The sequence below is a fragment of the Trematomus bernacchii genome, unplaced genomic scaffold (assembly GCF_902827165.1).
Source record: "Trematomus bernacchii unplaced genomic scaffold, fTreBer1.1, whole genome shotgun sequence".
NCBI lineage: Eukaryota > Metazoa > Chordata > Actinopteri > Perciformes > Nototheniidae > Trematomus > Trematomus bernacchii.
This window is the reverse complement of record NW_022987778.1, coordinates 2,972,732-2,987,000: the sequence shown is the minus strand read 5'-3', so window position 1 is coordinate 2,987,000 and position 14,269 is coordinate 2,972,732. Positions and strand designations below refer to the sequence as shown.

Below are 14,269 nucleotides of genomic sequence, written 5' to 3'. Positions count from 1 at the left end.
GTAGCACTCACCTCCATCATAATGAAGTGCTTTGAGCGGTTAGTCAAATTATTCATCACCTCCTCCCTCCCTGAATCTCTGGACCCCCTGCAGTTTGCCAACAGAGCAAACAGGTCCACAGACGACGCCATAGCCCTCACCCTCCACACTGCCCTCTCACACCTGGACCCGAAGAACAGGAACACATATGTGAGAATGCTGTTCATTGACTACAGTTCAGCATTCAACACCATTGTGCCCTCCAAGCTGGCCATCAAGCTCAGAGACCTCGGGCTCAACAGCGCCCTCTGTGACTGGATCCTGAACTTCCTGACGGGCAGACCCCCCCAGGCAGTGCGGGTGGGAAATATCACATCCTCCACCCTGATCCTCAACACCGGTGCCCCTCAAGGCTGCGTGCTCAGCCCTCTCCTCTACTCCCTGTTCACCCACGACTGCGTGGCCACACACAGCTCCAACACCATTGTGAAGTTTGCTGATGACACGACCGTCATCGGCCAGATCACAGACGATGACGAGACGGCGTACAGAGAGGAGGTCGAAAACCTGACATCTTGGTGCCAGGATAACAACCTCCATCTCAACATCAGCAAAACAAAGGAGCTGATTGTGGACTACAGGAAGCAGCAGGGAGAGGGACACGCCCCCATCGCCATCAATGGGACTACGGTGGAGAGAGTCAAAAGCTTCAGGTTCCTTGGGGTCCACATCACTGAGGACCTGACATGGTCTCTTCACACCACCACCATCACCAAGAAAGCTCGACAGCGGCTCTTCTTCCTCCGCAGGTTGAGGAGGTTCAAAATGGATCCCAGGATACTCTGCAACTTCTACAGGTGCACGATAGAGAGTATCCTCACTGGCAGCATGCCGGCCTGGTACGGCAGCTGCACCGACCTCGATCGTAAGGCTTTACAGAGGGTGGTGAAAACTGCACAGCACATCACCAGGACGGAGCTGCCATCCATGGAGGACCTTTACTTCCAGCGGCTCAGGAAGAAATCACTACGGATTATCAAAGACCCCCATCACCCCAGCCACAAACTGTTCTTTCTGTTGCCGTCTGGCAGACGTTACCGCAGCATCCTGGCAAGGACAAGAAGATTCGGAGACAGTTTCTTCCCGCGGGCAGTGAGACTGTTAAAAAATTGAACTGTTGAAACAACATCAAACATTCAACTGCTACTCAGTAGTATGTATCTAATACCTAATATATATATATCATTCCAATAACTTGTATATAGACTCATACTGCACTATTCCACATCATAACTTTATTTCATTTTTATAACTATTATTATTTAAATTATGTATATTATTCAAGTTTACATTCACTTTGGATAATACCACGGGAGAAATGAGCAAGCGCTCTCTTTTCCTCTCTCTCCCTCTCTCTCCCTCTCTCTCCCTCTCTCTCTCTCCCCCTCTCTCCCTTTCCTGACAGCCCGTCAGTATCGTCTCATGCAGCTCGCTGATCCAGTAATGTGTGAGGCCGACAGTGAAGAATAAACATATTTATAACTAGTTTAGCTTGTTCCAGAGGTAGATCAAATAGCTAAGTGTGTTAGATCTAACTCTTGTGTGTTGCTCCGCTCACCGGTCCATTACAGCGGGTGGAGCTGCAGGATTTCTGCTTCACACACACGTTGCATACCGCTATTTTACTGTCTTTTTCGGACACCTTAAAATAATGCCAGACCGGTGAAGCCATTTTGGCGAGCTTGTTTTGCCGCGTACAGAGAAAAGTGTCATGTATTTTACGTCATGCGATCGGCCCTCGCGATCGGCATGTTTAGAGAGCACCGATCGATCGGTAGAGAGTGAGTATCGGCAGATCTCGATCGGTGACCGATCGATCGGAGCATCCCTAGTTAAATCAACAACTCTATGAACCATTTACAACAAAAACTGAACAGTTACAACCTTCATGAAAGTAGTATTTGTTCCAGGATTGTTGTATGACTGTTCTTGTACGCAAGGATACACTATGTGACCTAAAACCAATCTATCATAACAAACTCCAAAACAATGGATCTTGATGTCATTTCTCTGATCATCTTGTTCCAGAAACCCAACAGTTAACAGCTGCCAAATAGCACTTGCAACACAAGTCCTTTAATATTAGGGGTGTGTGTGCGGTCACTCAATGCTTATCCGTTATCTGATCCGATAGCAGAAAAGAACTAAGGCTGTTACATAAGATGTCATTCCCCAACTGAGCCAAAGTCCAAGAGCAAGGTGTGAAGTGTAGACAACCAAGAAGTGGAAGAAACTTGCTGCTGCAGGAAGTTCACACACACGGTGGATGAAGCCAAAGCTGGTTCATGTGTCGCTCATCAGAATAGTCTCACACCCCCATCAAACACCACCAGCACCAACCTGACCCCACATCTAACAGCTGAGTCCAGGGGAAAAGCCTCCAGAAACAGATGGAGGATCGTGTTTCCCATCAAACACTGACCGTATTATATTCTGTATAAACCAGTGTTTCCCCTATATACAAATATTTTTATATATTTAAATACTTCTTTTTTTTTAATTAAAATAATAATAACTTTTTCATTTTTGATTATTTGTTATGTGGATTTGTAGTATTTGTGTTACTGTATGTTCAATAAAGGTGTATTTTTGCAAAATCTTGAGACATTGCCACTGTATGTACTAGGCAGGGCCGATTTTTGGCATAGGCGACATAGGCGGTCGCCTAGGGCGCCAGATCTGGGGGGCGCTGCGCTGGTAGCTCTGGGAGGGGAAAAAACATTTTTGACCGTTGGTGCTCATCCTAATTTTCAGCCTTGATGTAACAACATTCATAATTAAGTAAATGTAACACCCTTTTCACCCCGGTTACACTTTTCATTTGCCCTGTACGATGGGCGCTGTAAGTGATGAAAGTGGGGGATGTTGGCTTATCAGGCGCCCGCAGCTCACAGCCAAAGTGCGAGCGTGGGAGCGAGAGAGCGAGCGCGGGAGAGAGAGAGGGCGCACCGGTACCGGCGCTGTTGTCATTAGAATCTGGTGCTAGCTGCGCTAACGGATATAAGAAGTAGATGTTTCTACAACCAGGGTGGAGGAGAGCTCTCCTGTCAGACTGAGAGGCTCAGTGAGGTAAAGGACTCTCTGAGGGTTTAGATAGTTCATTTTAGTCTAAGTTATCTCAGTGGGTCTCAAACAAATATGTGTTTACAAATTATGTAAACACATATTTCCAAGGCACTCCTTTATAATTATAAGGATGAATAAAAACAGGTTTGAAATCATTCCAATGTATACTATAGGACAGTAACCAAAAATATCGTTTAAAGTTGGAGAGATACAAAAATATGCATAAATAAATAAATGTTAAGGTAAAATAAGATATAAATGAACAACAAAAATAAAATAAGTTACATTTAAATGTTATTGGCAATGGTAGGTTATGTTCACATACTTATTTGATTATTAAAATGTAAACCGATCTTTTTCATATGGGTGTTTTAGAGTTGTGCCCCCTAGATCAGGTCTCTAGTAATTCTGCTCAAAGTGCACCAGATTGAAGCATTTTACTTTAAAATGTTCAAAATAATCTTCCCGGGGGGGCCGACCCCCGGACCCCCCTAGAGGATGTGACGTCCACCCCCCAATTAAAACATGTTCATACAATACTGAATACATTTGAAGCAATTTTGACATATGAAATGAAAAATCTCTGCAAAAGACAAATACACTACAAAAACAAAAACAGAAACTTATTGACATAGGTAATCTATGTCAATAAGTTTCTGTTTTTGTAGTGTATTTGTCTTTTGCAGAGATTTTTCATTTATTCTTTATATATAAAATCTCGCCTAAAATCTCACCTAAAATCTCGCCTAAAATCTCGCCTTGGGCGGCAAATTGGCTAGAACCGGCCCTGTTACTAGGCCTCAAGAGCCTTTCTTGGGCTTGCAGACAAAAAAATTCCACACGCTCCGCGCTCACATTATGCTGGGCCCACGTGCCTTAGCACCGCTGCTATGACTCCATCCTAGGGGAAACACTGTAAACTGTAAAGTCCCCATAGAAAAATGTAAATGTGTGATATTGGGCGATATAAATAAACTTTGATTGATTGATTGACACAGTTGTTAAAAAGTCATCCAAGATATTCTATCCTTTGACAGGTATGGCATATCAAGATGTTGATTGAACAGCATCATAAGGTGTGCTTCGGGCCGGTCAAAATAAAACCCTGAAAAGTTTTTTATTTGCGTGCCATTGACATCCTGCAGGACTGTGAATGTCCACCAGAGCTGTTGCCCGTGAATGAAGGTTAATATCACTTCCAAACACCGTCTCCAATGTCGTTTCCAAGAAATTAAGAAGTACATTCAACAGGCATTCCAAAGCTAGATCAAGTGTGTCCCTCCACATCCAGCTTCTTAACCTGATGCAACAGTTGGCTTGCACAACCAAAGCATTTCTGCACAGAAAACACGTGAAGGAACTCGTCTGCGTGTCCTCACAAGGGTCATGACCTGATTGTAGCTGAGCGTCGTAAACAACAAATTGTTCTCTTCACAGATCAATCCTGTGTGACCACAGAAAAATGCATGTCCGTAGGCCATGCTATGTGAAATCTGAAATGCAGATCGCCTCATAAAGTGTTCTTTCAAGATAAACCTGTGCATTTGAGAGTGGCCACCAGCCCAGGGACAAACTGTCTAATAAGCATGCTGTTACCTGTCAGGTAAAACAGATTATCTTTGCTCACAAACACAGAATTTAACACATTTGTGAACAACATTTGACAGAAATAAGATAAAGACTTAGATGTTTACCACGGCAACTCATGGAAAAACAGTTGTTATAATTTCTGTTCAGGGTATTTAAAGTCACCTTCATTCAAATACAGTGCAGATTATTTGACCATTAAGCTGTTCTGGCTGCTAAAGAGAAGCCCTGCTCTTCATGTGTCCTGGACTCTGCTCCCACAGACGAATCTCACTCGTGACACAGCTTAACCTTGGTACCCAGAAATAACTCTGTCCTCTCCTGCAGGATCTGAAGGAGCAAAGGCCCGGCTGTTGGCTCTGCTACGCCCCCCAAACATAACTCAGCATTACTAACACGTGAGGCGATGACAAGCCTCACTAAACGGAGTGGAAGCTCTTCTTGCCGTCCCCGTCAATACACCAACAACGATGAACTCATATATACAGATCTGTGTAACTGCTGTAAGAAGGCACCGCTGAGATTGAGTCATTGGCAGAGGACATGACCTTTACTCTACTAGCATCACAAGCTGGTGCACGACAATCACTAAATGTGTCAAAGCATAAAAATGAGCGCTGCATAATTAATCGAAATGTTATCAAAATCACAATATGGAAAAGTTAACTATTCAGATCAAATTAAGCTCAATATTTGGAAAAATATGTTAAAAAATGTTTACGATTTATTTTTATGAATTTAAATGTATTTGTTTTTTTATTATAAATATATATATATTTACTTTTTATTTTCTATGCATAAAAAAACAGCTTTTGGGTTCAAGGTATAGGCGTGTTTCTTTGGGTTTTTGTATGTATACTGTATATAAAAACATGAGTTTGTATTATGAAAAAATATTTGTAAGGTAAAACTAAGTCACTAAATAAAAAGTACACTAAATAAAATACCGGGTGCTGCAGTCTCGACCTATAAACAATATTCTTCATCTTCAGATTTATAAAAATCCTGCAGCCCTGATACAAATTAGATTTTTTCAGATCAAGTGACTTCACTTGTTCAGATAACTTGCAGCAGTGAGATAGCTGGTCATAATTGGCCCCTCATTCACAAATCAACGTTGTGCTATTATATGTTTTTCTCCAGGTACACTGTTCTCTGACACATCATTTCCACAGAAAGTAGATTCCTGTAACACCTGATTTGCATCTTTGAGGTATCCATAGTATGTATACAAGTCTCAGCTTGTTACTAAAACTCTCTGACAAACACAACAAAACATCCACATTCTTGTGTCTTGGACGTCAATGGAGATTAATCCAAGTCATAAATTAGCTAACGTTCCTTTCACTGGCGATAGAAATGGAGAAGCAAAAAGGAGACAGACAGAGGAACCAGACAAATTCTTCGAAACTGTCTCCTCTCTGTCAGTTAAATTGTTCCCCTCGGAAACAAATAACACACTTCATCACCCGAGAATAAATTAGGAGGCTGATTAAAAACATCCCCAGCTGTCACCTGCAGGCCCTCGTCTACGAGTCATCACTGCGGGCCCTCAGATAATAAAAAACACGGCTGCAATAAAAGGTTTTTAACCTTTGAGACTGAAGGCTGTGACGTGTTTATGACCGGTGATGGAGGACGTGGTCATTAGCTGCAACTCACTCTCATTCCTCTGATAGGAGGGCACATGAGAAACATCAGGAAGAAACGCAAATGGAAACTGTTAGCCTGTCAATTATGGTCTCATATATTGTCGATTGATCGAATGAATGTAGGCCATTTCTCGGAAAAGATAATGACATTTGACTTGTTTGTGATTGGGTCCTTTTTTGTGAAAGGTTAATAAGCATTTAGCCAAGCCCAGTATCTCTGCTTTTTTTATCAGGACAATGCAGAACAAGTATTAGTTATCTGAAGAGAGTTCAAGACGCAATCATTAACAAAGCTTAATAATTATTTGTAATAAACGTGCTGCTTAAGTGCACAAAGCTTTAAAAGTTGTTCAACCAAACCTCCAGCCCCAGGGGTCAGAAACTTGATGTTATCAGGATACAATTACCGGAGGAACAGCAGTTACAGAAACTTGTAAACTCATTATGCAGCGCACTGGAGAAATTAGCTTTGTTTGCAAATACAAAGTGCAGTTATTACTGAAAACAGAGGAAGAACAAGCTCTCTGTACCGCGGGCCGTGCAAAACAGACCCATTATTTTTCCAACTCATGAATACTAACATTTCTACCTAAAGCATAAGACCTGTGTAGAGTTTTTATGAGATGATTTATGGATCGGGGAAATATATGACTTTATTCGCCTGCTTTTGAGCTACTGATGAATTACTTTAGCCATACATACAGCTTATAATACAATTAAACTGTAATAGGTTGCTTTGGAGAATACTGGCAGATTCAGCAGATAAACCCAATATGCAGCAGCAACAAAAACAGAGGATGGATTGGATTGTAAACAGATACCGCAAAGGTTTTCAAGTGAGTTCAGAAGAAAAGTAGAGATTGTGGCATAACAGAAGGACCGACATAGTTTGTATTCACTGATCTGATTGCATTCAATTCATTTGGCAGATACTATTTTACAAGTGACTCACAGTAAGGGCCTATGCTTCAACATGAGCAAAAAACATTCTCATTATTAGTTTCTTTGCTTGTTGATTGAGGCAATCAGATCAGACATGGGTAAGTTATCTGCAGCATGTGATGTCTGACTGAAGTCTGAACATACATTATCCAAGTTGTTCTTGTTTCTTGATTTGCACGTATAATCAATTCACACAGTGAAAATGCTACGAGTATAATGTCCAGTATTTCTCCAAGAGTGCACGCTTAATAGTGTTCATGCATTATGTGGTTTTTTTCTATTAAAAAAGTAAGCGTTTTTAACACGGTGTGATGCCCCTGTGGGTTCATCTAGAGAGGGTGTGGCTGTGCTGTCTTGATTGCCTTGATTGCAGTAACTCAGGACACCTGGGTCTGGCGCCCTACAGCTATTTAAAGCCTCTGCTTTCTCCTACAGGCACCTGGTTTCGGTTGAGTATGCTACGAGTTTCTTCACTTTGTGCACTTCAACACTCTCACACTCATACATGTTCATGCAATCCTCACCCTGCATTTACACTACTGATACCACTGACATCCACACCTCATGCTTTACTTGTTTTGCACTTAATTAATTTGGTTAATTTGAACCACTTGCTTTAAAGGGGACCTATCATGCAAAATGCACTTGTGTACGTCTTTTATACATGAATATGTGTCCCCGGTGTTCCAGGGAACTCACCAAGTGTCAGAAAACACAACCCTCTCTATTTTCCTCCATACCCAAATCTCTAAAAAAGGGGCTGCAACGGATCTGATAAAAACTGATCCAGATTTGAACACTGTCCTGACGTCAGGACAGTGGCGCTACGGCTATTGGGCCAACTCCACCAATCAGGAGGAGACAGCCACGGCCATTGCCGTTCGAAAAGCGCTGGAGACGCTGTAGTACATATGCCAGGCCTGTAGGTGGTGCTGTTCTCACAGAATCAACCCTTGCAAAAACAGAGCTAAACATTTTCAAATTGAGCGAAATGAGGCATGGCTAAAATGCATGATCTGTTTGGAATTTTGAAAGAAAAAAAAAAGTATAAATATGCCTTATATAGGTATGGTCCTACACTATATTATTCAAATATAGCATGATAGGTCCACTTTAATAAACATATTTTGTTAAACCGTTGATATGGTGTGTCTCCTCTTTGTTGTGGCCTTTTGAGCCAGGTCATAACACACGGTGTCGATGTTTAAAGTATGTACAATTTAATATTATGGAAACCTAGTTAGTAGGAGCTATGCCTATCATTCCTGGTCAGGTTAAAAGAGAATAATGTACACTATAATCAACAAAAGGCTTACTATTTATCTATTGAAAGGTTGTTTTTTTAAAAGGCATGTATGTAAGGTTTCTGACATTTCTGCTTCTGTTAGTCAGATATATACATATATAGTCAGCTGTATAAAGCATCCTCGTGAAGGAACATTTCTGCACTTCCTGTGGTCACGGGGCTCTGACAAGTTCACTTTTAAGACTTTGGAGGCGGGGAATGAATAAAGACATGTCTCTTATTTCAATATCCATGCATGTTTGTTGCCCCTAAAGTAAATATGCGTATGTCCATAAAAAGGTGCAAATGGTGATGTTTAATTCACTAAAAACATGGTCACATTCATTACCGCGCTCTTTTTAATTAGCACCAACAACAACAACAATGATGTACCTTTTTAATGTTGCAGCTAGTTAATGTAGGACTAGTTTCTTTACCTTATATACTGCTGGGTAGTTTAACCTATGATAATACATCATGATATCTTAGGTGACTTGGTTTTAATAAACTGAATCTGCAGTTTAACTAATGTTGTGAAATATAATGGCGTAAAAGTTTTAATATAGCCTAAGCCTCTAAAATGTAATTAAATATAACGTAAAGGTAGTAGAACATGCTAATTATCAGATAAAGTACCTCAAAAATGTACTTAAAGTGGAGTAACATTACTTAAGTTAATGTTACAATTGCACACAATATGTCAACACTCCCAGTCACACTCCCTACATAGACATCCAGAAAGATGCATATCAAGCTTTGATAGTTTAATAAAGTGGTTAATACACTATATCAGTGCATTGCAGGTGTCCAGCAGCCTGTTAAAAGCCACAACATGCGTCTCAAATCTCTATAGAACACAATGAATGAGTCAGATGGGTGTTTTGTAGTCAAACAAGCCTTATGTGGGAGAAATAAACCTCACAAAACACACGTAAATACATCCAAGTATCGCCTGCTCACAACACAGTACTCCTGTTACATAGAGTTGCACAAATCCTTAAAAGCTTGCCTCATTCAGTCCACTTCCAGCGACACAGCAGCAGCGACATCACAGGGAAGCCACGCCGAATATAGAGCACAAAGTGTGGGAACAACAGCGGGACTTACCGGCGGAAAACCACTGGAGGTCCGTCAGCTGCTCACTTCCTTATTTCCTCCGACTGAAGGGAAGCTGCAGCCGCCTGAGTTTAGCTTGTCTTTTTTTAACTCTCAGTGAAGTTGTGAGCTAACTGCATGCTAAAGTTCATGTCCGCTCATGTCTGGTGTTTAGCTGCTGCGGCTAGCTTCCTTCCTTTTTCTCTTTTCTTCACTTTTTTTGTTTGTTGTTTTACATAAAGTAAAAATGTTTGTAAGACGCGCCATCACTGCCATCTATCGGTCAAAGTGGTGAACTGCACTCATCGATTACTATAGGAAAAAATTATGCCTGATAAAAAAAACTGTGTATAATAATAATAATAATACATTTGATTTATATAGCACACTTTAAAAACAACGTCATCTCAAGGTGCTTCACAAAGCTATAAGGAACAATAAGTAAAAAGTTATCTAAAGGAGCATATTGGATAAAATATGACAATATAAAAATAAAAGGTTAAGAGCATAGAAGGTTTAAAAATAAATAAAGTAAAGGACAGTCAGTAAAATGCGGTGTGGAACAGGTGGGTCTTGAGGCATTTCCTAAAACTGAGAGTGATGCTGAGGTCCGTATGTTCTCTGGAAGCTGATTCCACAGACGTGGACCCAGGGAGGAGAAAGCACGGTTTCCCATGGTGACCAGTTTTGTCCGCGGGACAGCCAGGAGATTGGAGCTGTCTGACCTGAGTGTGCGTGAGGTATGTGAATGAGTGTGCGTGAGGTATGTGAATGTATGTATAAGGTTTATTTTACAAGTATTGGTATAAGTACCAATATAAAAATCTACAATTGAATACTAATGTTTTTTTATTGAATACAATATTATATTATGTAGATAATGAGACATTGTTAGGCTGCATTATGGTTTGTGGTATTGTGCTTTTTTTTAGGCTGTCAAGAACATTTAGCAAATTATGTTATAAATGTGTAAGTATTTATTATTATTATTATTATTATTATTATATTGATATTACCCCTTTTTTTATTAATGATTACACTTCCAGAATAATAAAGGTTTATGAACAATCTTATTTTAATTGTTATGATTATAAATTATTATGAAGTGTGCTTGTGTATAAAAGAAGCATGGCAATGCAATGTTTGAAAATGATGCTCAACAATAAAAAAAAATATTATAATAAAATGATACTACTTTACTATGTTATATTATTATTACATTTCAACTCAAACTATACTTTATATCTTCTACTACTCTTCTACTACTGAAATACTTTATTATATCATACTATATTATGTTAAAATGTTATACTGTCTAACTGCAGATACAGAAAGATAAGATAATCCTTTTCCTACAGCATGGGAATGTGCAGTGTAACAGCCGCGAAGGAGATGTTTAAAATTGAACAATGTGTTGGATTTAGTGAGTTTAAGCTTATTCAGTTATTTCAAGTTAGAGTATACTGTTGATCTTAAACATAACCCCAGATATCCCATAAATGTCGAGGAAGAGAATATTATATAAATGAAAAGTAGTGAAGAAGAATGATGAAATTGCAGAAAATGAAAATACAAAATAATTGTAATGCCCAATCAGTGGTGACATAAAATGATCTGGTTATTACCCGGTATAAAGAAACATCAAAACGTACATATATCATTTGATTTATTGTCGTTTAAGAGACAAAACACACTCTTTACACATTTAAACACTTCTTTTAAAAAGGCATCTTTACTTGAGTTTTTATTTAGTATTCCACTTAATTCTAGCAAGTTTTGACCAGTTTTCAATCCTTTTAATGCAAGACATGTGTCAGTGTTTATCAAGTGGGCTAACATTATGTGTTGTATGTCAAGGGATAAAACACACACACATCTTTTTATTTCACAAGTTATTCATCCCGCCCACACAGTCATGTGAAACAAGCCTTACACAGTTTTCCATAATCCCTCTGCTCCCTGCGCTTCACATTAAGACGTTCAGAGCCTCAGAGGCTGATGGGAGTCTGGCAGCCTGTCAACAAAAAGTGGAGCGGCTCTCCATCCCATCATGCATCAGGACATGAGGAGTCAGTCTGTGCTGCAGGAATAAGGAAGTAGTGTTCAGTTGAAAAACCCCTCAAACCACCTCTCCCTCCTCCTCCTCATCTTCTCTCTCTCTCCACCTATCCTGCATCCAAATTATGTAATGCATTTGAAAAAAATGTAAGTGCGCACTGAAACGCCCTTTCTTCATTTATTCAGAAGACTCACTATCATTGATGGCTATCTTGGATTTTAACAAACAAGACATTGTTCTCTTTAAGATACATTTAGCTTACAAGAAAGAAGAAACAGAGTTAAAAGGTTTGTTTAAAATGTGCAGCTCGGTGACATTAAGGCCCCGTCCACACGAAGACGAAACCGAGACGAAACCAATTTCGAACCGAAGTCGATTTAAAAAAAGTCGGCTCAAGAAACGTGTCCGTCCACACGAAACCGCACGAAACCGCTGGAGACGCTGTAGTACATATGCCGGGCCTGTAAGTGGCGCTGTACTTCCGCCACAAAATACACCAAAAGCAGCGAATAAGACCGATGGCGATTATTATTGTTATTATTATTATATTATATTATATTATTATTGTTGCTGATGGTTGTGGTAGAGGAGCTGTAGATTTTGCACTAAAATCTGTATCATGGTCAGTAGCGTCTGGAGCACGAACGCAACCCTGTGATCCGCCATTGTTGTTGTTGTTGGTGAAACACATCAGCAATGACGCGGGGGTGAGCAGCAGAGGTGGGGAGAGGCGGGGCTATGGCGTCATCGATTCAGGACATGATCGTATAAGGCGTACACACGGAGCCGCAAGCGTTTCGCTTCCAGACTTTCCCACTTTGGGAGCCGTTATCAAAGTGTATCGTTTTCGGGCTCCGAATCCGCGGATCCGTTTTGGCCTCGTGTGGACGAACCGTCTATACGATAGAGAACGTTAGCGGATACAACTGATATCGTCTCTGTGTGGATGGGGCCTAAACCAATAAGGCTGTCTGCCGTGTTGTAAGATCTATTAAGATTCTTACGTTAAAGTACTGTTTTTCATCAATATATAGGTCTCAGATATATACAAAACATGTCTCTGAGCGAATCTTTTTTCCTGGAACTTTCAGAATCTCTTTACACAGAGGGGACAAATGTTTATGTATAAAAGACATGAAAAAGTGGATTTTGCATTATAGTTGACCAGTTAAGCCCCGAGCCTGTTTTTCAGGCTCGAAAATGACATTCCCAGAACAAATGACCATATCTTCACTTCTAAAAGGGGTAAATTAATAATCTTTTTTCTCAAAGCAATGATAAACCTGTGAGTTGGATGTAGAAAAGTCAGAATCAATATATAATTGTTTTATTTTAAAGTAAATTCAGATTGAACATAGTAAAAAAAAACAGTACTTATAGTGAAAACCACCCTTGAATGATGGGATAGTAGACTAAAAGCTATATAATATAATAAGTACCCTGTATCAAGATTGATGCAAAACAAGTGACATTTGACCTTTTTAGAGAGGTTTAGCAAAAATAACCCACCTCTGGGGTCATTTGGGTGGATTTGCCGTATCTCTGGAACCCATTGGTCGATTTTGGTGATTGACATCTCTTTTGAACCGTTAGAGCCAATATAATCGAAGGGGAAGTTCCACATACACACACAGTGACGCGCACGCAGTCGAAAGCTATGTTACGCTCTGAAAACTGAAACCTAGGCTCAAACTATATGAAGATGGATTATCAGTAATCATTTCAAAGTGACACAGACACATTGGATTAACCTTCAGCAGTGTTTTTATCGTTTTGATGCCATTGAACACAACTTTTGATCAGAACAACAGCTAATGTAAGAATATCTCCGTGTTTCCTCCGTGAAGCTACGTGTTGTGATGTCTGTTTTCGCTTCCCCTGTCGCGAGTTTTGATCGCTCAGTGATGATACTTATATGTCTGGAATCTGTGGAATCTCAGTTTGCTAATAGATATCTTGTTTGTGCAGATCCGATAAGTAATAAGGGTATTTTACCTTGAGTTCTGTGCTAACTGCATTAGCATTTTTTCGCTCAGGGCTGTTATTACCCTTATGTTTCGTTTTGCTAAAAACTGTTAATATCGTCAGTTAGCTGAGTTTCTTCCTGTTAAGTGGGTATGACACATTCATCGTTTATTAAATGTTAAGAAGCCCTCAGACGCTGTTTCTTGCAAGAAGTTGCATCATAGTACCACCATACTGTAAAAGTACCCAGTTACAAGTAAAAGTCCTGCATTGATGATTTTACTGAAGTAGAATAAAGTAAGTATAATTAACAAAATAAACTTACAGTATTATACGTAAAAGTATTCAATGCAGGAACATTTTGAATACATTTTAAAAACTTAAATATGTATAGATGCCATTTAATTTTCTCTCAATTGGCAAGTTGATTAAAGTTTGTTTTTGAATAAACTATTGGCTTGTTTACAAAACATCACATTTTATAAACACTTGTGTTCTTTAATCAAACAATCTTAATTTGTAAGGTAACAAGTTACGCCTGGAAAACAAATGTAGTAAAAGGGTTAAGTATAGAGTTGA

At 39.8% G+C, this 14,269-nt stretch overlaps 1 protein-coding gene across 3 annotated transcripts in view; it reads right to left on the bottom strand.

Annotated features, from left to right (window-relative positions):
• Positions 1-9,853, bottom strand: part of ppip5k1b (diphosphoinositol pentakisphosphate kinase 1b) — a 64,541-nt gene extending 54,688 nt beyond the window's left edge. For all 3 annotated transcript variants that reach the window (XM_034149121.1, XM_034149123.1, XM_034149122.1), the window contains exon 1: positions 9,679-9,853. The gene's annotated coding sequence lies outside the window, so the exon portion shown is untranslated. The remainder of the gene's footprint in view (positions 1-9,678) is intronic.
• Between the last annotated feature and the right edge of the window lie 4,416 nt (positions 9,854-14,269).